This window comes from Palaemon carinicauda, chromosome 43 (assembly GCF_036898095.1).
Source record: "Palaemon carinicauda isolate YSFRI2023 chromosome 43, ASM3689809v2, whole genome shotgun sequence".
NCBI classification, from domain to species: domain Eukaryota; kingdom Metazoa; phylum Arthropoda; class Malacostraca; order Decapoda; family Palaemonidae; genus Palaemon; species Palaemon carinicauda.
In genome coordinates, this window is record NC_090767.1 from 12,556,148 (window position 1) to 12,583,047 (window position 26,900).

General features: G+C 35.7%; 1 long non-coding RNA gene across 1 annotated transcript in view; it reads right to left on the minus strand.

Moving 5' to 3' along the window:
• Positions 1 to 17,605: 17,605 nt before the first annotated feature.
• Positions 17,606 to 26,900, minus strand: part of LOC137633626 (uncharacterized) — a 123,977-nt gene continuing 114,682 nt past the window's right edge. Inside the window, exon 3 of the long non-coding RNA XR_011042314.1 lies at positions 17,606 to 17,644. This is a non-coding gene — a long non-coding RNA (uncharacterized lncRNA). The remainder of the gene's footprint in view (positions 17,645 to 26,900) is intronic.

Consider the following 26,900-nt stretch of genomic DNA (forward strand, 5'->3'; position numbering starts at 1 on the left):
ATAATTTCAAGTCCAAAAAATAATTCATACTAATATCATTATTACTATGCAATCTACAACCCTAGTTGTAAAAGCAAGATGCTATAAGTCCAAAGGCCCCAATAGGGAAAAATAGCCCAGTGAGGAAAGGAAATAAATGAACGATCTGAGAAATAATGAACAAAATAAAATATTCTAAAAAACAGTAACATCAAAACAGATATTTCATAAACTATAAAAAGACTTTGTTAGCCTGTTCAACATTAAAACATTTGCTGCAAGTTTGAACTTTTGAAGTTCTATCGATTCTAACTAGGAGAGAGAGAGAGAGAGAGAGAGAGAGAGAGAGAGAGAGAGAGAGAGAGAGAGACCCTCGCTTGGTATAATGTCAAGTGATTTACATAACATCGGACACTTACCCCAACCCCGACCTAAAGTTACTTCCGGTCTCTTCAATGAAGAAGCAGAGGATACAAGCAGACGAGAAGGGGGAAGGGGGGGGGGGACTGCTGCTGGTTGGCCCTGCTAGTAGGTGGCTGGTCCCCAAACTTGCTACTGACGGAGGTGGTGAAATAATAAGAAGAATGATATTTTTCATTTTCTGCAGACAGCTGGGGTCGTATAGGGATGTCTGTGTCTCTCCTGCCGGTGATTCTGCTACTTCTGCTGCTCCTACTGCTACTTCTGCTGATGCTATGTACTCTCTTACTCCTGCCACTGCTGTTTCGCCTCCTGTCGGAGACGTGAAGTCGAAACTCCCCATCACAAGTCAATTTTCAATTACTCCGTCAGAAACAGAAATGATAAGATCATCAACGCTCTCATCCTGTAGAAGTGATGCCGTCAGGATCTCTACAGCAGGACGCCTCACTCCTGCAGCAGTAGAGATCCCCTTTGGTGATCTACGCAGTACAGAGAGGAAATCCATCTCGAGATAAAGTCAAAATCCTTAAAAGGTATCTTCAACTGTCTCCATAGAACTCCATCGAAGACAAAGTAGGAATCTAGATCTTCAAAGGCCTAATGACCTTCTTTATCATCTCCTCCTTCTTCTTCTTCACCTTCTTCTTCTTCTACAGTAGAGAGGGGTCCTTAAATGTATCTTCACCTGTCTCCAGAGAACTCCATCGAAGACAATCTAGGAATCCAGATCTTCAAAGGCCTAATAATAGAGAGGGGTCCTTAAATGTATCTTCAACTGTCTCCGCACGACTCCATCGAAGACAATCTAGGAATCCAGATCTTCAAAGGCCTAATAACGACCTCTATCATCTCCTTCTTCTTCTGCAGGAGAGAGGGGCATTATCACCACGCGCCCTACCGTGAGGCACACTACTACTACTGGCTCTAGACACGGACGTGTCCCCCGAAGGACTAAAGCGGCGGCCTCCGCCTGCGTCGGATCACAACCCAAATTACGGCTCGGCCTCGGACCAATCGGATGGAGGGACCGACGCGGAAGGGAACATTGTTACCAATGGCGTCGGTATCCAGGGCTTGGACGTCGAGGGGGGCAGAGGGAGGGGGGGATTAGGGTGAGGAAGAGGAGGGGTCTAACCCCCCAATTTTTGGAGGGATTCTCCGCTTCTTTCTATTGAGGGGGAGAGAGAGAAGGGGAGAGATATATGTATGTATGAAAGGAGACTTTGGATGCTGAGATAGATACATTTATCTTTGTCTGGAGGGGGGAGGAGAGGGAGGGGGAGGGGGACGGGGACAGATGTAGCCTCCCTCCCCCTCTATTCAGCCCCTGGAAAAAAGGGGGTGCTATATGGAAGATTCCCCCTTCAGAGAGAGAGAGAGAGAGAGAGAGAGAGAGAGAGAGAGAGAGAGAGAGAATCATAACAATAATTACTTTATATAAAATGTTTTCTTATGTAATATTTCATAAACTAGAATTTCCAATATAATTTTCATCTATGTAAGATATATATATATATATATATATATATATATATATGTTATTATTATTATTATTATCATGTAAGCTAAAACTCTTGTTGGATAAGCAGGATGCTATAAGCCAAAGAGCTCCAAAGGAAAAATAGCCCAGTGAGGAAAGGAAATAAGGAAAAAGATAGAATAGTGTGCTAGGGTGTACCCTCAAGCAAGAGAACTCTATACCGCAAGACAGAGGAAGACGACCACATATACAGAGGTATGAGGCTATGACGCTACCCAAGATTAGAGAACAAAGATTTGATTTTGCAGTCTTCATAGAAGAGCTGTTCAAGAAAGATTATTATTATTATCATAATAAAATATTCTGAACAAAAACATTAAAATCAATATTTTCTTAATAAAAATAATAATAAAAATGAGTCCCAATCTCCAAATGGGTGTGACAAAATCCTTAGTCAGCAGAAACGACTTGAACACAGAAAGGGGGGCAGGGCCGGGGGGGGGGGGGGTTAGAGTGACGCTAAGGGGCGTGGCTAAAGGTAAAGGCAAAAGGGGGGAGGGAGGAGGGGGGCGCATGGCCCATTCAAGCATCTCTCTTATTGGACAGGGGCAATGAAAAAGGGGGAGGAGTCCAGCCGAGCATCGAGAGACCCTATTGGCTGCTGGACAGCTGTGGGCGGAGCTTGCATTGATCCTCTGGCCAATGGTGTACATCAGAGGGGAGAGAGATAACCAATCATATTGCAGAGATTTTGGGGGGATAAATAGCCCCCTACAGCATCCACCAGGATGTAGCATCTTCCGGCATTTTATGGCACATGAGAGAGAGAGAGAGAGAGAGAGAGAGAGAGAGAGAGAGAGAGAGAGAGAGTGTGTTACCATTATTATTATTAAAACTCTAAGGACAATACTCCCCAGATTTCATTTACGCATCACCTAATAACATAATAATCTTTTGTCTAAATGAAACCTGTAGATATATTTAATATAATGAATATAAAATATAGGCGCAGTATATACAGTATATATATATATATATATATATATATATATAATTAATTATATATTTACTTGCTAAGCTACAATCCTAGTTTGAAAGGAAGGATGCTAGAAGACCAAGGGCTCCAACAGGGAAAATAGTCCAGTGAGAAAATTAAATAAGGAAATAAACAAACTACAAAAGAAGTAATTAAAAATTAAATTAAAATATTTAAAAAACGGTAACAATATATGAATAAATCTTTCATATATAATATATATATAATTTTAAAAATTAAGATGAAGAGAAATAAATATGCCTTTATAAAGCCATATACAGGGAAGGTTTTGAGTTAAAATCAATTTAATTGTACAATATATATATATATATATATATATATATATATGTATATGTATATATAAAATCACAAAACTGGTGAAGTGTAAAGTAAAGGAAAAATCCCTCAATGTTAAAATATAACTTAACAAATTCTAAGTATCTTACTTTTAACCAAGTCAGAAAAAAATAACAATTGTGGAAAAAAAACTTTTTCCATTAAAAGGTAATATTTTCTCTGGGAATATAATTCTAACATTTAAGTGGCATTTTCTAATGTAATCACAAAGTAATTTCCCTAAACTATGTAATTACTTTAATATGAGAACGTTTGGTCCATACATATGGAGTATTTAATTACTGTTCTTTATATATATGGACAACCTTTTCCTTCAACCCATAATATGCAGTTGACACCATCATAAGGATTCAGAAGTAATAATTATACTCTCTCTCTCTCTCTCTCTCTCTCTCTCTCTCTCTCTCTCTCTCTCACCAATTGGCAGGGGCCAGAGGCTAGATTCTCCCACCATCACCAATTGCTCATGGATGACATAGGACAATAACAATGCCCTAGAGACTGACTTTTATATGATCAGCACCCAAGCCCCCTTCACCCAAACTATGACCAGGGAATGGCAGGTAATGGCTGCTGGTGACTCAGCAGATACACACTATAGAAAAGCGTGTAGCTTGATGGTTCTCGAACTCCAGTCCAAGATATTGACAGGCAGGGACGTTTCCGATAGGCTGACACACATGGATTCAAAACTAAAACTTTCACTAGTTTTTTCAGTTTCTCCTTACTGTCAAGCAATTATTATTATTATCATTATTATTATCATTATCATTACTATTAAAATTATTAGCCAAGCTACAACCCTAATTGGAAAAGCAGAATGCTACAAAGTCCAAGGACTCCAACATGGAAATATCATTACTAGCCAAGCTACAACCTTAACTGGAAAAGAATAAATGCTATAAGCCCAACGGCTCCAACAGGGTAAAACAGCCCAGTGAGGAAAAAAAATAATGGAATAGCAAACTAAAAATATAATATTCAAAATAGTTTGAACTTCTGAAATTCCACCGATTCAACTACCCGATTAGGAAGATCTTTCCAAAATCTGGTCACAGCTGGGATAAAACTCCTAGAATACTATGTAGTATTGAGCCTAATGGTGTAGACCACGTTGCAATGCCTGGTGTGGATATCTGGACTTAACCAACCAACCATAAAATGATTTTTCGATAGTCAACCCTTCTCTTTCCATAAGTTCCTGTAATCGTCTATATACAGGAAATTCTACAGGGGATCATCTGTATAATTTTAAGTTTTCTCTTATCTTAATTAATAATATGTACAGTTTAGTTCTACCGGGAGGTCTATAGTTAGCCATATCTGTATAAAGTTTGAAATTGTGTGTATACAGTATATATATATATATATATATATATATATTATATAATATATATATGTGTGTATATGCATATATATATGTGTGTACATATACTGTTCATCTATATATGAATACATACCTATATAACTATACATGTACAGTACACATACACATATATATCTATCTAAATATATATAAATATGAATATCTGTATACTTTAATAATAGTATAATACACACACACACACATCTCTCTCTCTCTCTCTCTCTCTCTCTCTCTCTCTATATATATATATATATATATAATATATATATATTGAATATAACCTTTCTGAGTGTGGATACCTTAACGTGACGAAAGGGTTTCTGTATCGCCATGATCAGCCTAATCTGTAATAGTCATGACCACCCACACTAGGTTGGTTTGCTGTGAGCAACCAGACCAAAATCTCGCACCATCACCAATCCACACTGGCCATTGTGTGATGAAAACTGGCCAAATCTCAGACATAAATTGACATGTGTCTGAGGCCTTTGTCATGCAGTGAACTAGAAACGGCCGCACTTGTTGTATACATATATATATATATATATATATATACATATATATATGTATATATAAATTACAATTATTAAGCTACAAACAAATATATTAAATTCTTTTCAATTCTCGAGTCATCCATTCGAAGCAATAGCCATAAAAGGAAATTTTCTCTTAGTCTGAGATATATAATATATTATATAAGAAACGCTAAAAAATATATCCACGCCAGGAAAATATATCCCTGTACCTATAGATATATTCACATACCTGACAGATCTGCTTCCAATGCCGTCTCCATTTCGGACGGAAGCGGACGATTGAAAATTAACAGAACCGATGCGCGGAGGCGTCAATTTCGATTGACGGGGTGACGGTAAATCTTAAGTGGTTGATCCTCCGTCAATTCATCAACCAGGGACTCAAAGAGGAGTCTAAAATCATCAAAAGACTGACTGGTTTCATTGATTCGTCTGGCATGAGTCAAGATGTTGATCGTAGATTTGTCACAGGTCGGTAAGACCTGACTTCTGGGTCCTCTGGATGCGACAGATATTATGTTCGACGTCTAGGTCCCCCTAGATCCGACAGAGGATTGACTCGACTTCAGGTCCCCTTATATTCGAAGTCTAGGTCACCCTGGATCCGACAGAGGATTGATTCGACTTCAGGTCCCCCTGGATTCGACATCCAGGTCCACCTGGATGCGACAGAGGATATGACTTGACGTCCAGGTACCAGGAATTCGACAACCAGGTCCTTTGGATCTGGCAGGAGTTGAACTGGACGTCCAGGATTCGACCCAATCACACGATCGTGGAACCTTCAGAGGATTTGCCGACGTCTAGGGATTCAATTCGACTTGGCTGTGTAATCGACAACAAACACGTCGAACACGAACTGCCGCCTCTGCCGACACCGCAGTGCCATCGGATTATACGTCAGTGGGGGGGAGGAGAGGGGGGGGGAGAGAGGGGGTTTAGTTAAATCTCTCACTCTCTCTCTTTCCTATCGGCGCCAGTAACCATTCCCCGTTCCTTCTCACTTCTCTCACTTTCCTACCGGAGAGAGAGAGAGAGAGAGAGAGAGAGAGAGAGATGGAGGGTTTCGTCTCTCCCTACAGCAACGGAGTCCTCTCTCTCTCTCTCTCTCTCTCTTCTCTCTCTCTCTCTCTCTCTCTGTGAACTAATTCACCTTTACCGTGATAAGATAAGGCACCATTTATCCTCAGTGCTATCTCTTTCTCATTTGATTCTTTCCAGAACAGAGAGAGAGAGAGAGAGAGAGAGAGAGAGAGAGAGAGAGAGAGCACGTTGGCGCCAGGAAGACTGAATCACCGACCGACCGTCCCCGCTGACGCACAGAAGCGTCGGCATCCAAAGATGCTACGACCCCCGAAGATGAAGACGCCCGGAGAAAGGGGGATCTCTCTCTCTCTCTCTCTCTCTCTCTCTCTCTCTCTCTCTCTCTCTTATTATAAAATAAATCCTTGGATAGATAGACAAGTTGATAAATAAATATCTATACACTTTTTGAGATGTGAAAGATGTTTTTAAGTATTTATTCTTAATGATAACAGTCAGAGGATGGATTAGTTATTGTATATTATGTACTGAGAGAGAGAGAGAGAGAGAGAGAGAGAGAGAGAGAGAGAGAAAAAAAAAAATAGGCATTCATAGGCACACACATATATATATATACATATAAATTTGTATGTGATAGCTGCATTTATATATATAGCCTATATATATAAATATATATATATATTATATATATATGCCTATATATACACATATATATATATATATATATATATATGCCTATATATACACATATATATATATATTGTATAAACATATACTGTATATACACACACTTAATAAAAAAAAATTCTCAACCTCTCGATAATCCATAAATATAGAAAATAAATTAATAACAAAAGATCTATTACACAAACACATTTCGAAAAATTTTAAATTTTATATTCTACCATCAAGAGAAATCAGGAAAGTCTTTTAAAACACCATTAGAATCACCAGCTCATATAAATATAATAATATTGTTTCCATTTGACTGTACAGTTTAAAGAAGATCCTGGAACAGTAACGACATTTTAAACTATACAAACTTAAAAAAACAAGAGAGAGAAACATGATAGAAAGGTGTGCTCGAGTGTACTCTCAAGCAAGAGAACTCTAACCCAAGACAGTGGGAGACCATGGTACAGAGGCCATGGCACTACCTAAGACTAGAGAACAATGGTTTGATTTTGGAGTGTCCTTCTCCTAGAAGAGCTGCTTACCATATTATTATTATTATTATTATTATTATTATTATTATTACTTATTATTACTTACTAAGCTACAACCCTAGTTGGAAAAGCAGTATGCTATAAGCCCAGGGGCTCAACAGGGAAAATAGCTCAGTGCGGAAAGGAAAAAAGGAAAATAAAATATTCTAAGAAGAGTAACAACAATAAATATCTCCTATATAAACTATAAAAACTTTAACAAAACAAGAGGAAGAGAAATAAGATAGGAGAGTGTGCTCGAGTGTACCCTTAAGCAAGAGAACTCTAACCCAAGACAGTGAAAGGCCATGGTACAGAGGCTATGGCACTACCTAAGACTAGAGAACAGTGGTTTGATTTTGGAGTGTCCTTCTCCTAGAAGAGCTGCTTACCATAGCTAAAGAGTCTCTTCTACCCTCACCAAGAGAAAAGTGGCCACTGGACAATTACAGTGCAGTAGTTAACCCCTTGAGTGAAGAAGAATTGTTTGGTAATCTTGTGTTGTCAGGTGTATAGGGAAAGTATGTGTCGGCAAAGGGAAAATGAACCGTAACCAGAGAGATGGATCCACCAGTGGAAGAGCGCCATGGTACAGAGGCGATGGCACTGGATAGAAAATCGGTTAATAACAAAAGATCTATAACAAAAAACATTTCGAAAAATAAAATCTTATACGATTTTTAAAATTCTTAAAAGTGGCCAATGTGGTAACGTCCCTGACTGGTGATTGCCACACGGGTTCGAGTCCCCCTCAAACTCGTTATTTTCTTTGGTTGCTGCAACCTCACCATCCTCCCGAGCTAAAGATGGGAAGAGGAGGTTTGGGGGAACCTCTACATCTATCTGCAGAGTCATAAGCAGCCATTGCCTGACCCGCGTTGGTCCTAGCTTGGGTTGAGAGGTGTCTTTGGCGCTGATCACATGTATATATGGTCAGTCTCTAGCCATTCATGAGCGCCCTTTAAAAGTAACTTGAAAATTTCAGGGGTAGTAAATTTCTTTACAAAATTCCTAAAAAACTTATTATTATTATTATTAGCAGGATGTTATAAGCCCTACACGGAATCCACCAGGGAAAAATAGCCCAGTGAGGAAAGGAAACAAGGAAATAAATAACATAAAAGAGATGTCATGAATTAAAATATTTTGAGAACAGTAACGACAATAAAAGAGATCTTTCATATATGGAATATAACAAAGAGGAAGTGACCCCCCCCTCTCTCTCTCTCTCTCTCTCTCTCTCTCTCTCTCTCTCTCTCTGTTGTATACTATATTGGACGCCTTCTATAAACCTCTTCCCTCCATATCATCCCCTTCTCTCTCTCTCTCCTCTCTCTCTCTCTCTCTCTCTCTCTCTTTTCCCAACTATGACCAAGTAGTGGAATGATCTTCCTAATCTTAGGGTAGTTGAATCGGTAAAACTTCAAAAACTTCAAAAGTTCAAACTTGCAGCAAATGTTTTTATGTTGAACAGTCTCTTTAAATAGTTTAAATATGAAATATCTGTTTTAATGTAGTAACTGTTCTTAAAGAGTTTTATATTAATTGTTTATTACTTTTTCATATAGTTTATTTATTTCCTAGTTTCATTTCCTCACTGGGGTATTTTTTCCTTGTTGAAGCCCTTCTGCTTATAGCGTCCAGCTTTTCGAACTAGGTTGTAAGTTTGTTTGTAATAATAGTAGTAGTAGTAGTAGTAGTAGTAGTAGTAATAATAATAATAATAATAATAATAATAATAATAATAATATCCAAAATATGTCTAAATTAATCTTAAATATACAGTTATAAATTTTATATTATTTTTTGAAGTTCACATGATAATTAATTTTATACAATTTCAGAAATTAATAAATGTGAATTCACACACACACACACAATATATATATATATAATGTATCCTATTATTATTATTATTATTATTATTATTATTATTATTAGAGGCTAAGCTACAACCATAGTTGGAAAAGCAGGACGCTATAAGCCCAAGGACTCCAACCTGGAAAAATAGCCCAGCTCAGTAAGGATATAAGGAAAAAACAAAGTAATTTTCAATTCAAATAAAATATTCCAAGAACAGTAACATTAGAATAGATCGTTCATATATAAACTATAAAGAGAGACTTATGTCAAGTTTGAATTTTTTGAAGCTTCGTAGATATAATCAAATCAAGATCTTAACATTATCAGATATGAATCAAGATGGATTTTATATCTTATCTGAACAGTTTATAGTCTAGAAGAGTGTAGATAATTCAGCATTATTTTCTTTATTTAAATCTGTATTATAGATAAATCGTTGCCTACTAAATTATACATACACTTAAACACTCTATCTATACTTATGAGCGTGAGTGTACGGTATGTCTGTGTATGTATGTATATATACATACATACATACATACATATATATATATAATATTATATATATACCACAAGACCAAGCAGAAATGTAGGACTGAAAATGAATATGAGTAAAACTAAGATTATGTTAAATTGAAATGCAGAGAGGCAACAAATAAGAGTTATGGATGAGCCTCGAGAGATTGTTAATGAATATACATACTTAGGACAGACAGTAAGTGTTTCCCCAGGACACGAGACCGAAATTGAGATAAGGATAAGCATCGGGATGAAGGGGCATTTGGTAAACGAAATGAGATTATGAAATGTAAAATGCCACTTTCTCTAAAAAGAATGGTCCAACCAGTTTTGACTTAGGCATCAGAAACTTGGGGGACTTGCTTAAGCCTGTAGAACATAAGCTAGTTGCAACCCAGAGTTAGGGAAAGAATAATGATGGGATTAACACTAAGAGACAGAAAAAGACCAACATGAATACTAAGAGAGCAGACTAAAGTAGAGAATATTCTAACAACTTGTAAGAAAAAGAAATGGACATGGGCAGGAAATATGAGAATGGCAGACAATAGATGGACATTAAGAATAACAGAACGGGTCCCTACAGATTGCAAAAGAAGCAGAGGAAGGAAGAGAAGACGATGGATTGACGAACTAAGGAAACTTGCAAAAAAAAAAAAAAAAAACTGGCTTATTAAGCCAAGACATGAGGAAAGGAATTTGAATAATTTCAATCTGAAGACTATGCAAAAAAAAACGCTCTCTTCTCTCTCTCTCTCTCTCTCCTCTCTCTCTCTCTCTCTCTCTCTCTCTGTCATTTACACCAACACCCCCCAACTGACTTCATATCAGGAAGAATAAAAAGAAAAAGGTGATCATATAGAATTCTAAAGTTAAGAGTTATTACAGAACATTATAAAATATCCTTGTCATGTATTGAAACTAATAGATTCAAGTCTTTTTTTTTCTATTGAAAGCGAAAATATTTTAAGTATTTTACTGGGTTTTATTGCAATTATACAAAATATCCGAAGTTCACAATCGTAGCCAGATTTTTATTATTGTTAATATTATAATTATTGTTGTTATTACTTGGAAAAACACGATGATTTAAGCCAAAGGCTCCAGCAGGGAAAATAGCCCAGTGAAGAAAGGAAATAAGGAAAAAACTACAAGACAAATTTAGGAACAATAACATTAAATAAATCTTTCATATATAAACTATCAAAAATTGAAAATAACAAGATGATAAATTATTCAAAATATCAAGAGGATGAGAAAACGAAGATAGAAATAGTGTGCCCAAGTGTACTTTAAAGCAAGAGAACTCTAACCCAAGACAGTGGAAGACCATGGTATAGAGGCTATGGCACTACTCAAGACTAGAGAACAATGGTTTGATTTTGGAGTGTATTTCTCCTAGAAGAGCTGCTTACCATAGCTAAAGAGTCTCTTCTACCCTTACCCCTTAAGAGGAAAGTAGCCACTGAACAATTACAGTACAGCAGTTAACCCTTGGGTGAAGAAGAATTGTTTGGTAAGATTATTCTGTGTATGTGCCGGAAAAGATGAAAGAGCCGTAACCAGAGAGAGGGATGCGATGTAATACTATCTGACCAGTCAAAGTACCCAATAACTCCCTAGTGGCTGGTGCCTTGGACAACCTACTACCTATAAATATGAAATAAATGACTAAAACGTTGTGAAAATCGGTATTATTAACATATATAAAGTAGACAGGCACTCGAGTAGAGCGCAGACCTCCGCTGCGGCAGCTTATTTCTCGACCTTGACTTTGACCTTATCATGTATTCATTGGCGTGGATTTTCATACACTCAAATAGAACCAAGTTTGAAGTCTCTATGACAATGATGTCCAAACTTAGAGGCTGATGACGTGAATTGGACATTTTCCTTGACCCTGACCTTGATCTTGACCTTCCAAAATTTAATTATTTCCAGCTTCTTACATAACAGTTAGGCTAGTCCCTGCAAGTTTCATTACGATTAAAATTGTGGCCAGGAAGGTGTTCACAAACAAACATACATACACACACAAACAGGGGGTAAAACATAACCTCCTTCCAACTTCATGTGGTGGAGGGTAATAAATAGTTGTTGGGGAAGTTAAAATGTTAAGACAAAAGAGAATTAATAACAATAATGAGAATTATGACCCAAAAAACACTAAGTATTTAGAGTTCAGAATGAGTCCCCATATATTGCAACAGAAGCAGGGGAAGGAAGAGAAGACGATGGATTAACGAACTAAGAAAGTCTGTGGGTATAGACTGGCATATATAGACCATAAACAGACGCCAGTGGAACGATGTGTCTGAGGCCTTTGTTCTGCAGTGGACTAGTAACGACTGATGATATATATAGTATATATATATAATATATATATATATATATTATAATATATATATATATATATATATAATATATATATATATATTATATATATATATATATATATAATATATATAATATATATATATATATATATATGTATATATATATATATACATATATATATCAAAACTTTTTCATTATACATTTGTAAACATACTCACTGCCCCCTTCTCTCTCTCTCTCTCTCTCTCTCTCTCTCTCTCTCTCTCCCCAAGACATTTATTCCTCTGCATAAATCTTCCACTACTTCCGGCACCGCTGAATCATCCCAAGGGAAGAGCGATCTGTCCTCAATAGGGAAGCCTATGAGACGCCCCACACACTCATTCCCTCCGAGGGGGGACGCTAGAACAGCCTCTTCCCCCCCGCGCGCAGGAAGTCAGGGAGGGCGTTGGAAGGGGCAGCCCTTTTGTCCTCGATGGCAGGCGGATAACATTGATGGTATAAAAACATTGGTTTGTGATTCTGCATTTCGAGAGGGTCGCTTCTTCTTACATAGTTATTTTACTTGTTTGCTTGTTTCTATCCTTTTCCATTGATGGATTGCGGTCAAATTTTGACAGGGGGTCAAGCAGAGGTCAAAGATCAAATCATGGGCATTGGGTCAAGTTTGGTTCGTATTCCGCTACGAGGGCGTCAGGTCAAAGGTCACAGAGTTGGGATGAGTTCGATACATTTAGGGGGAAACTAATCAAATTCACAGAGAGAGAGAGAGAGAGAGAGAGAGAGAGAGAGAGAGAGAGAGAGAGTCAGTCCCCCAACATACAATTGAATAAGCTTCCACACGCCATTTATTCCAATCAGACAAACTCTCAATCACTCTACCAAGGAGAATTAAACTGCCGTTATGTCAAACAAGCCATTAGAGATAGGGTCGTTAACTGCTACATTTCAAGCTATCCTGGATTGATAGATATTTACGAAAGGTGTTAAACGGATAACTAATAATTGAATAGGAGGTGTTTATTACAGTATTTACAAATTCTCTCTCTCTCTCTCTCTCTCTCTCTCTCTCTCCTCTCTCAATTCTATGCTATAGGATCAATGCTTAATTTACAAATTCTCTCTCTCTCTCTCTCTCTCTCTCTCTCTCTCTCTCCATGGTAGATACAATACGTAGGCAAGACTTGTCAAGTGTACAAGATGGGATATATGACAATTTGTACTAGAAAAACCAAATGAATTATTCTAGAAGGATTGCTAAGTGACAATCTTTATATAAGGAATACTTTTGGGAAAAGCTAATAAAGATCCTTTTAAAACTCTTTTGCTAAAAGACAGATTGAATAGATTCGCGAAGAAATTATTAAATCAGAAAAATATTAATGAAAAGGAATAGAGAAGAATAGAGAAGAGTATATAGCTGCAGATCAAATCCAGGTAAAATTAGTAAAATTGCCAAATAGAATTAGCAAAATTGCCATATACAATCAGCAAATTTGCCGAATAGAATTAGCAAGATTGCCAAATAGAATAGCAAAATTGCCAAATAGATTTAAAAAATTTGCCACATAGAATTAGAAAAATTGCTAAATAGAATCATCAAAATTGCCAAATAGAATTAGCAAAATTGCCAAAAAGATTCAGCAAAATTGCCAAATAGAATTAGCAAAATTGCAAAATAGAATTAGAAAAAATTGCTAAATAGAATTAGAAAAAATTGCCAAATAGATTCAGCAAAATTGCCATATAGAATTAGCAAAATTGCAAAATAGAATTAGCAAAATTGCCAAATAGAATTAGCAAAAATCGCCAAATAGAATTAGCAAAATTGCCAAATAGAATTAGCAAAATTGCTAAGGGAGAATTAGAAAAATTGCCAAATAGATTCAGCAAAATTGCCAAATAGAATTATTAAAATTGCAAAATAGAATTAGCAAAATTGCCAAATAGAATTAGCAAAATTGCCATATACAATCAGCAAATTTGCCGAATAGAATTAGCAAGATTGCCAAATAGAATAGCAAAATTGCCAAATAGATTAAAAAATTTGCCACATAGAATTAGAAAAATTGCTAAATAGAATCATCAAAATTGCCAAATAGAATTAGAAAAATTGCCAAATAGATTCAGCAAAATTGCCAAAAAGATTCAGAAAAATTACCAAGGAGAATTAGAAAAATTGCCAAATAGATTCAGCAAAATTGCCAAATAGAATTAGCAAAATTGCCAAATAGAATTAGCAAAACTGCCAAATAGAATTAGCAAAATTGCCAAAAAAGATTCAACAAAATTGCCAAATAGAATTAACAAAATTGCCAAATAGATTCAGCAAAATTGCCAAATAAGAATTAGCAAAATTGCCAAAAAGATTCAGAAAAATTGCCAAAGAGAATTAGAAAAAATTGCCAAATAGATTCAGCAAAATTGCCAAATAGAATTATTGAAATTGCAAAATAGAATTAGCAAAATTGCCAAATAGAATTAGCAAAATTGCCAAAAAGATTCAGCAAAATTGCCAAGGAATTAGAAAAATTTCCAGAGAATTAGAAAAATTGCCAAATAGATTCAGCAAAATTGCCAAATAGAATTAGCAAAATTGCCAAAGAGAATTAGCAAAATTGCCAAAAAGATTCAGCAAAATTGCCAAGGAATTAGAAAAATTTCCAGAGAATTAGAAAAATTGCCAAATAGATTCAGCAAAATTGCCAAATAGAATTAGCAAAAATTGCCAAAGAGAATTAGAAAAATTGCCAAATAGATCTCAGCAAAATTGCCAAATAGAATTAGCAAAATTGCCAAAGAGAATTAGAAAAATTGCCAATAGATTCAGCAAAATTGCCAAATAGAATTAGCAAAATTACAAAATAGAATTAGCAAAATTGCCAAATAGATTTAGCAAAAATTGCCAAATAGAATTACCAAAATTGCAAATAGAATTAGCAAAATTGCAAATAGAATTAGCAAATTTGCCAAGGAGAATTAGAAAAATTGCCAAATAGATTCAGCAAAATTGCCAAATAGAATTAGCAAAATTGCAAAATAGAATTAGCAAAATTGCCAAATAGAATTAGCAAAATTGCCAAATAGAATTAGCAAAATTGCAAATAGAATTAGCAAAATTGCCAAAGAGAATTAGAAAAATTGCCAAATAGATTCAGCAAAATTGCCAAATAGAATTAGCAAAATTCCCAAATAGAATTAGCAAAATTGCAAATAGAATTAGCAAAATAGCCAAGGAGAATTAGAAAAAATGACAATTAGATTCAGCAAAATTGCCAAATAGAATTAGCAAAATTGCCAAATAGAATTAGCAAAATTGCCAAGGAGAATTAGAAAAATTGCCAAATAGATTCAGCAAAATTGCCAAATAGAATTAGCAAAATTGCAAAATAGAATTAGAAAAATTGCCAAATAGAATTAGCAAAATTGCCAAATAGAATTAGCAAAATTGCCAAATAGAATTAGCAAAATTGCTAAGGAGAATTAGAAAAATTGCCAAATAGATTCAGCAAAATTGCCAAATAGAATTAGCAAAATTGCAAAATCAGAATTAGCAAAATTGTCAAATAGAATTAGCAAAATTGCCAAAAAGATTCAGCAAAATTGCCAAGGAGAATTAGAAAAAATTGCCAAATAGATTCAGCAAAATTACCAAATAGAATTAGCAAAATTGCAAAATAGAATTAGCAAAATTGCTAAATAGAATTAGAAAAATTGCCAAAGAGAATTAGAAAAATTGCCAAATAGATTCAGCAAAATTGGCAAATAGAATTAGCAAAATTGCCAAATAGAATTAGCAAAATTGCCAAGGAGAATTAGAAAAATTGCCAAATAGATTCAGCAAAATTGTCAAATAGAATTAGCAAAATTGCCAAATAGAATTAGCAAAAATTGCCAAATAGAATTAGCAAAATTATCAAATAGAATTAGAAAATTTGCCAAATAGAATGAGCAAAATTGCTATATAGAATTAGCAAAATTGCCAAAAGGAATCAGAAAAAATTGTCAAATAGATTCAACAAAATTGCCAAATAGAATTAGCAAATAATGCCAAATAGAATTAGCAAAATTATCAAATAGAATTAGAAATTTGCCAAATAGAATGAGCAAAATTGCTATATAGAATTAGCAAAATTGCCAAAAGGAATCAGAAAAATTGTCAAATAGATTCAACAAAATTGCCAAATAGAATTAGCAAAATTTGCCATATAAAATTAGAAAATTTGCCAAATAGAATTAGCAAAATTATCAAATAGAATTAGAATATATGTCATATAAAACTAGAAAAAATTGCCAAATAGAATTATTAAAATTGCAAAATAGAATTAGCAAAATTGCCAAAGAGAATTAGAAAAATTGCCAAATATATTCAAATACACCATATATTATACTCCTCTTAATATCTGGATTCTCTCTATACCTTGGGATCCGAGACCCAAGAGGGAATCAAACTCAAAAACAAGAGCTTCTGGCCGGCCGGGGAATCGAACCTGGGTCCAGAAACTTGTAACAACAGTGACATACCACTTAGCCACGAAGAAAGATAAGAAGAAAGATAAAAGTCAATATATATAAATATATATATATATATATATATATATATATAATACACCTCAACATTTAGCCATTATTTTTGACAGGCCGCATACACTAGTATATCCTATATTCATTATGAATTTCTCAATGATATCAACTTTTAGTAATAAAAAAGAAGGTATTGAAACTATCAGAGATTAATTATTGAGACGAGGAAGTGAAAAGTCCTGGGTCAAAGGTCAAGGGTAAGGTCGAGCAAAAGGGTCGAGAAATAAGCTACGGTGGCGGAGGTCTGCGTTCAAGAGTGCCTCTCTGGTTTAGTAAATACTTCCCCAAACCTCCCATCCTAGCTCACAAGGATGGTGAGGTTGCAGATACCAAAGGAACTAACGAGTTCGAGCAGGGCAAATAATAATAATACTACTAATAATAATATATAAAGTACTATTTTCCTTATATAAATGAAAACAAGTACATCAGAGAGAGAGAGAGAGAGAGAGAGAGAGAGAGAGAGAGAGAATATGGGGAAGAAGACCAGCTAGCTTAATGGACCGTGGAGAAGGGTGCACTGAATGTGAGAGAGAGAGAGAGAGAGAGGAGAGAGAGAGAGAGGGGAGAGAGAATCAAAACCTTCAACATTCTAAATCTAAAAAAAATAAATGACAAAATGAATAAATTAAATAAGTAAAAATCGGCAAATGATATATTTCCAAGGCCTTATAGAAAACGGGCATAGGATCCCAGACTAATGTAATTGGACTATGCTATTTATAGAACTGCTTTACATCCGCATACCAACGTATATAAGGATTGGCCTTAATAAATGTACAAATAAAACTCACCTTTACACACACACACACACACACACACACACACATATATATATATATATATATGTTAACAAATAAAAGACTTACCTTATATTATAAAAAGCTGCAATTTCACTCGTTCGAAAATTTAAATCTGTGGGGAAAAAGAGAAAAATTTAAATGAATATTTTAAATAAATTAATTCATTATAAACTATATAAGACACAGCAAATGTTTTAATATCGGTATTATATAAACAAATATTTATTGAGGTTTATCAACCTAATTGAGGTTGATTTCATCAACCCTAACCTCATTTTCCATCTGAAAGGATTATATTCAACTGTATTTAACCCATGAGAAATTAATCAAGTTAATCATGACCATTTAACCACTGTTAAAAACCCGATAATATAATCAAATAATTAACAATTGGCAACTTTATCTTACCAAACTGGATCAAACTAGAATCGAAACGAAATATTTTGGGAAAATGAAACAACTCGGTGAAACACCCCATTAAAAATAACGGTTTTAATACCACTATATATTTAAGATTCTTTGATTATCGTTCAAGGTTGGGGCTACAGAACGTTACTGTCGTATAATAACGAAATGTTTTGGGGGGGAAATGATCAAACTCAGTGAAACACCCTTTAGAAATAACGGTTTTTAAAACCAATATATATTGAAAATTCTGTTGATTATCGTTCAGCATGCTACGCTACTGTCATAATCAAAACTTTCGTTTCTAGTTTTTCAGACTAGTGTTTTTAAAAAATTAAAATTCTAAATTTATTCCATAAATGTTATTTTATATATACATTATAAAAATTTAATACAGTTGTTATTTTAGATGTTTTATATAATATATAAATAAAAAATAAAGTAATTCATTAAATATACTATTGAAGCTTTGTTAAGTGGAAATTATTTGAATAATTCTGCTAAAAAGCCATATATATACGAAAATCAATATATATATATATATATATATGTGTGTGTGTGTGTGTGTGTGTGTGTGTATGTATTCTTCTCTAATATATTTATAGAATATTTCAGACAATATATTAAATATATCATTTTAAGATTTCTAGTATTTCAGTATTTGTTAAGAAATGCAACATTTCCCGCCAAAATACTATATATTAGGAGAGAGAGAGAGAGAGAGAGAGAGAGAGAGAGAGATAAGTCTTGTCAGGGGAATCTATGAAGAATTGTAAGCAATAAAACTAATGGCAGTCACTTTCCCCCAAACTGTACTTAAGATGAACGTTCTTGAGAGAGAGAGAGAGAGAGAGAGAGAGAGAGAGAGAGAAGGGTTTTACTATTTTTAGCTGGATAACAGTATGATCATAAAACCTGTACAATTAATACGGAGGACAGTACCACTTTGCCCATAGTAATATATATAAATACATATATACTTCTCTCTCTCTCTCTCCTCTCTCTCTCTCTCTCTCTCTCTGGCCATCTGCGAGTCAAGGGAAGAGATAAATATAAGATAAATATAAATTGTCTTTTCTGTAAGACTATGGGGGGGAAGTTAAGTTTAGTCCTTAATTTGATTGGAGAGAGAGAGAGAGGAGAGAGAGAGAGAGAGAGAGAGAGATTTCCCATAATACATTTACTTTACTGCCCGTTCAACTCTCTCTCTCTCTCTCTCTCTCTCTCTCTCTGATTAGATTATATGGTGCTTAAGTAAAAGCTTTACAAAGAGAGAGAGAGAGGAGAGAGAGAGAGAGAGAGAGAGAGAAAGAGCCTTATCACCATAATAGATCCATAATTGTCCTTTTCTTTTCTTTTTCCTCGTTTCCCCCTCCCACCATAAATACATATTTGCAAATCTGTGAAGACTATGCCTGAATTAATTCTCTCTCTCTCTCTCTCTCTCTCCTCTCTCTCTCTCTCTCCTCTCTCTCAGTAAATAATAATAATAACGTTAAAATTTACATAAGGATCTAAACCGAATTTGTCTAGGATTAAATAGGATTAACAACCTCCTTCCAAACTACAAATGAAATCCTACGATACTTCCTTCCAATCTACCCTCCATTAGGGCGGAATATGGGCGTGGGAGGTGTCGTGGGCTGTGTGGGAGGACCCATGGCGTGTGGGTGTATCTGAGGCTTTTGAGCAAGTCAAGTACTCTTTGCAGGGGGTGACGGGGAGCACAGGGAATGGGAGTGAACATGTAAACAACACAGGGAGTGGGGATACAAAGATTACTGTACAGATTTGAATGGCAGAATCTGTTAAGAGAGTCCTCTCCTCTCTCTCTCTCTCTCTCTCTCTCCTCTCTCTCCCGGAAGTCCCAAATTAGATCAAGTTTGGATCAATTTCAAGGGTTGATGCTATCAACTTTTCTACCCTAGCACTCGCGGGACAACCAAATTAAGATGCTATCAATTGTGTGTGTGTGTGTGTGTGTTTGCCCCCCCCCCCTCTCTCTCTCTCTCTCTCTCTCTCTCTCTCTCTCTCCTCCCTTGTAATAGATGTAATATAATGGAGTAGTTTTCGTACTAGCAATTCAAGTATTTCCCCCTCTGTCTCCATTACTCATAGCGATGGAACGAGATGACATTCATTGATAGATGGGGGGAGAGAGAGAGAGAGAGAGAGAGAGAGAGAGAGAGAGAGACCTCTTCTCTCTCTTTCTCTCTCTCTCTAAGAGCAATTCGCTCCTACTGTACATTCTGAATTAAGAAGGACTATATCATGTCAACAATCACAACTCCCCTCTCCCCCCCCCACCCTCGCCCCCCTTAACAACACAATCGTTGTAACGACGTCTAACCACTCTTAATCTCCCCCTTTTATCGTAAACAACCCTAACCCAAGTGTAGGATGGGGGACATGTGGGTGTAGGATACACTTATGGTGGGAGGAGTGGTACACTTGTATATACGAGTGAGGGTATGTCACCCAAAAAGGGGACATGGGAACATCTTTCTGTGTCCTGCTTTGAGGGGACATCTTTCTATGTCTTCCTTCAAGGGGACATTTTTCTATGTCCTCCTTCAAGAGGATATTTTTCTATGTCCTCCCTTTAAGGGCCATCTTTAATGTCTCTTTCAAGGGGATGTTTTTCCTATGTCCTCCTTTTGGGGCCATCTTTTTATGTCCTCTTTCAAGGGGACATCCTTGTATGCCCTCTTTCTAGGGAACATCTTTCTATGTCCCTCCTTCTTTCAAGGGAACATCTTTCTATGTCCTCTTTCAAGGGGACATTTTTCTATGTCTTCCTTTAAAGGGACATCTTACCATGACCTCCTTCAAGTGGACATCCTTGTATGTTCTTCGAGTGGACATCCTTGTATGTTCTCCTTCAAGTGGACATCCTTGTATGTCCTCCTTCAAGGGGACATCTTTCTATGTCCTCCTTCAAGGGGTCCTCCCAACATATTTCAAGATAACCCCAATTTAAAATAAGATTGATTAACCTAAATCCCAGTGAGAGAGAGAGAGAGAGAGAGAGAGAGAGAGGAGAGAGAGAGCAATGCCATCTCCTTAACCCCCCCCCCCCCTTTGGGAGAAGAAGGGGGAGAAGGATGATGATGATTGCTAACTTCAGGAGACATGAATCAGCAAATTCGTGCCAATATCAATTAGAACAAGATCAACATCTCTTTCTCTCTCTCTCTCTCTCTCTCTCTCTCTCTCTCTCTCTCATGGAGTGGGCAAAGGATAAAAATTTAATTGAAAGGTATAATCCGCTGATTTAACTTGAACCGAACCGAATAAGACAACAGGTCGTGTTCTGTTGAAGGAATGATCAAAATGTAACTTTATCTGACCTGCAGGGTCCTAAGGAAGGTCACAAACGTTGAACATATCCAAAGGTCAGTTTTCAAGATCACAAACGTTTGTTAAAGTTCTTATAGTTTATATAGGAATATTTATTTTAGTATTGTTACTGTTCTTAAAATGTTCTATTTTCACTTGTTTCCTTTCCTCACTGGGATATACTCCCTGTTGGAGCACCCATATAGCACTACAACTTAGCAAGTAGTAGTAGTAGTAGTAGTAGTAGTAGTAGTAGTAGTAGTAGTAGTAGTAGTAGTAGTAGTGAAGGCCATAGATATGCAACACCCACTACAAACATTGATGGAAGTTACTCCAAAGTAACAGTTTTTCACTACTGCACGTAGCCTTTTAAACAACATGCAAAAGGAGACACAAGAATTGAGACCATAACAAATATAGCAACCTGAGAGGCACTCAGTACAGTGTAGATCTCCGCCACGGCAACTTATTTCTCAACCTTTTGCTCGACCTTGACCTTTGACCTATAGGACTTTCAAAATTGAATCACTTCCCGTCTCAACATAATAATTAATTTCTGAAAGTTTCACTACACTATAAGGAAAATTGAGGCCAGGAAGTTGTTCACAAACAGACAAACAGGGGGGGGGAAACATAACCTCCTCGCGACTTCGTTGGCAGAGGTAATAATACTAGGACAGCGTCAAGGAAGATTCTACCCCTCAATAATACATATTAGCAGAAAAACAATTGACCAACAAAGCATTTCCTCTGAAGAAACAATAAATAAGGTAGAGTAACAAACGAAAACAGATGAAGATTTGAATGTATCAAGAGTTCAAAAAGGTTTTTGCAAAGGTCACAAACGTTTGGACATTTCCAAAGGTCACAAATATTAGAACATATGCAAGGGTCACAAACATTTGAATGCATCAAAAGGTCACAAATGCTTCAATATATGTAAAGGTCTCAAACATTTAACGTATCAAAAGGGTCACGAAGGTTTGAACCTTTTCAAAGGTCACTAACGTTTGAACGCATGCAAAGGTCACAAACATTTAAATGTATCAAAAGGTCACAAAAGTTTCTCCAAAGGTCACAAATGTTTGAATATTTCCCAAGGTCACAAACGTTAAAGCATTTCCAAAGGACACAAACGTTAAAACATTTTCCAAAGGTCACAAACATTTTATTGCATCAAAAAGTTAAAGATTTTTCAGAGGTCACAACCGTTTCAACACTTCCACGGGTCACAAAACTTCGATTGTAACTAAAGGTCACAAACGTTTGAACATTTACAAAGGTCACAAACACTTGGACGTTTCCAAAAGGTCACAAACATTTCAACATTTCCAATGGTCACAAACACTTAGAAGTTTCCAAATGTCACAAACATTTCAACATTTCCAAAGGTCACAAACACTTAGAAGTTTCCAAAAGGTCACAAACATTTCAACATTTCCAAAGGTCACAAACACTTGGACGTTTCCAAAAGGTCACAAACATTACAACATTTCCAAAATGTCACAAGCACTTGGACGTTTCCAAAATGTCACAAACATTTCAACATTTCCAAAATGTCACAAGCACTTGGACGTTTCCAAAATGTCACAAACATTTCAACATTTCCAAATGTCACAAGCACTTGGACGTTTCCAAAATGTCACAAACATTTCAACATTTCCAAAATGTCACAAGCACTTGGACGTTTCCAAAATGTCACAAACATTTCAACATTTCCAAAATGTCACAAGCACTTGGACGTTTCCAAAATGTCACAAACATTTCAACATTTCCAAAATGTCACAAGCACTTGGACGTTTCCAAAATGTCACAAACATTTCAACATTTCCAAAATGTCACAAGCACTTGGACGTTTCCAAAATGTCACAAACATTTCAACATTTCCAAAATGTCACAAGCACTTGGACGTTTCCAAAATGTCACAAACATTTCAACATTTCCAAAATGTCACAAGCACTTGGACGTTTCCAAAATGTCACAAAACATTTCAACATTTCCAAAATGTCACAAACACTTGGACGTTTCCAAATTGTCACAAATATTTCAACATTTCCAAAGGTCACAAACACTTGGACGGTTTCCAAAAGGTCACAAACGTCTGAACATTTCCAAAGGTCACAAACGTCTGAACATTTCCAAAGGTCACAAACGTCCGAACATTTCCAAAGGTCACAAACGTCCGAACATTTCCAAAGGTCACAAACGTCTGAACATTTCCAAAGGTCACAATGTTTCAACATTAACACCACGAGATTTCCTAAAAATCCAAAAATAGCAGATTATCATCTGTGGTATGAGGACTCTCCATGAGACAAGGACCCCCTCCTTGAGAAGCCTAGAGTATCCTACTTGGAGATCCTCACATACCACAGACCACTTCATCGATGGTCGAAGCTTCCTGCTGTTATTAATAAAAGGGACATTTCCACTTTAGGCTAAAGAAAGAGACTCATTTCTAAAGCATCTCTCTTGCTTATTTCCTGTCATTCTGTCTCTGTCTTGAAGTGGACAGTTTCGTCTGTCTGTTTTGAAGAAAGATAATTTTTCTGTCTTTTTAAAAATACATTTTAGCTATATTGGAAAAAAGATATATTTTTCCAGTCTGTCTAAAATAACAATGATTTTTGTCTAAAAAACCATAAAATTCTTCCGTCTATCTGTCTTAAAAATACTGAAAAAATGTCCACCACCTGTCTGTCTAAAAAACGACATATTTTCTATGACTGTTTGTCTAAAAAAAACATAAAATTCTTCCGTCTCTCAGTCTTAAAAATACTGAAAAATGTCCTCCACCTGTATGTCTAAAAAAAAAAAAAAAACACATTTTCTGTCAGTTTGTCTAAAAATAAAAATTGTCTTAAGACAACTTTTCTTTATGTATAAAAAAAAGACATTTTCCCACTCTCTCAAAAACCCTTTCTTTGCCTTTCCATAAGCCACGCCTATTCAAGTCTTGCTGAGTCATAATGCCTATCTCTCTCTCTCTCTCTCTCTCCTCTCTCTCTCTCTCTCTCTCTCTCTTTTAGTGGTGTATGTTCTGCATACATTAGTATGAAATGTCTTATGAATTTAGATGAATGCCCATTATAGGAAGCCATACAGAAACACTCACTCTCACTCTCTCTCTCTCTTGACTTACAAATGAGAGAGAGAGAGAGAGAGAGGAGAGAGAGAGAGAGAGAGGGAGAGAGAGAGAGAGAATATGTCAAGGGATTTACAAAAGGATTTATATAGATTACACGAGACTTAATATAAATCTGGGATTTCTATAAGGGTTTTTTGCACATTTGAGGGAATTAAATGCTTATATACGACAGCGATTTAGAGAGATTTATACGGATTAATATCAGCGATTTAACGAGGTAAAAAAGGATTAAAATCATATATATAAAGGGATTTCATAAACTAAGGATTTGTAGGGATTACAATTTGATAGTTTACATGGATTGAGAGAGAGAGAGAGAGAGAGAGAGAGAGAGAGAAAACATTAGTTACTGTATATGTATACAAACGTATCTATATGTATATGTGTATAGGGCATCCTGCGTGTGTGTATATATATACTATATATATATACTGTATATATATATATATATATATACATATATATATATATACATATATATATATATATATATATATAAATATATATACATATATAAATATATATAAATATATATATATATATATATATATGGCCTTATACCAGCAAAGCTTTTGAAAAACTTCTAAAACGATTAATGATTAAATTTGAATATATTTCATCACAAAAAAAGTTAACACTATATGTCCGTAACCTACGCTCTCTCTCTCTCTCTCTCTCTCTCTCTCTCTCTGGGTTTATATAAATTATCTCTCTCCCTTCTGATTTCTTGATGCGTGGACACCCCTCTTCCGCTCTCTCTCTCTCTCTCTCTCTCTCTCTCTCTCCTATAACACAATTCTTTTGCCTCTTGTTTTTAATTTAGTTTTTCTTTCACTAAGATTCACCTCGAATGTTTGTTGACGGTCGCCTCTCTCTCTCTCTCTCTCTCTCTCTCTCTCTCATATCTATACCATGCGAATACACAATGTGGGAGTTATACGAATTTTAAAAAAATATCCACATAGAACTAAATAAAATTGGAAAAAATAATCACACAACAATATACTAAATCAGACAAATTTTCCCAGAGAAAAAAAAAAAAAAAAATAAAAAAATATTCATATCGAAAAAGTTACAAAATTGTGAAATATACAAATATACAAAATATACAATAATCGAAAAATTATTATCACGAAAAATATATGAAATTATAAAGAATATTTTTATTCAAAATAGCTAATTCAAAGGAAATATATTGCACAGATTTCATCCCCGAATTGAGTTAAAACAATGCAAAGGGCAGTGACTGTATCCTGTTATTATCCAAAGCCATCCCACTGACAGAGGATGGATCTTCAAAAGAAATATATCGATGGTTACTGTCATATTCATACTGGGAATATCTTATATTCTCTCTCTCTCTCTGAGAGAGAGAGAGAGAGAGAGAGAGAGAGAATCTACGTAAATGTATGTAGACTACTTTTTGTGATCTTACAAGAGAGGAGAGAGAGAGAGAGAGGAGAGAGAATCTACGTAAATGTTTGTAGACACTACTTTTTGTGATCTTACAGGAGAGAGAGAGAGGAGAGAGAGAGAGAGAGAGAGAGAGAGACTATAATTCACCACCAGTCTTCGGTTACATAACACCATTGATATAACAAAGTAACAAAACACGTCCTGGTACAATGACGTCACAGCACGAATCTCGTCTCATACTGTTCTCCAACTTCTCATCCTTTATTTATATCTAAAATTAATGTATTAAAAACCTTGGGGCACTTCCACACTAGCACCATCAGCAGCTCTTTTAAGATCTCATATAAATGGCGCAAGTTTCTCCATAAGATATTTATAAACTAATTCTTCTCGCCCAGGTTCGATTCCTTGGTGAGGCAGTGTGATTTTGGCTATAAATTGAGTACCAGATAGCGATATATATATATATATATATATATGTGTGTGTGTGTGTGTGTGTATATATATATGTATATGTATATATATATATATATATAAAACAGTATGAATCCGACAGCGAACATCGGTTTATTTCTTTTGGAAAGCCATCCTCTGTCAGAGGGATGGCTTAGGATAACAATAGGATTCAGTCACTGCCATAGCATTCTTTTAAATATCAAATCCGGGATGAAAACTGGCCAAACCCAGGCCCATGAATAAGGACATGTCTGAGGCCTTTGTCCTGCAGTGGACTAGAGACAGGTGCACTTATTATTGTACTGTAGAACAAAGAACTCAGACATATCTGATGTTTGGTCAATTTTCTTCACCACGATGGCCAACTGCAGATTGGTGATGGTGGAGACTTTATGATTATTGCCTACAGCAAACCAACCTAGTATGGGTGTCCTTGACTAGTACAGCTTTACTGATCACGGTGATATGTAACCCCTTTCACCACGTTAAGGTATGTTCCACACAGAAAGGGATATATATATATATTATATATATATATATACAGAGAGAGAGAGAGAGAGAGAGAGAGAGAGAGAGAACACCACTAGACACTTGTACACAAAAG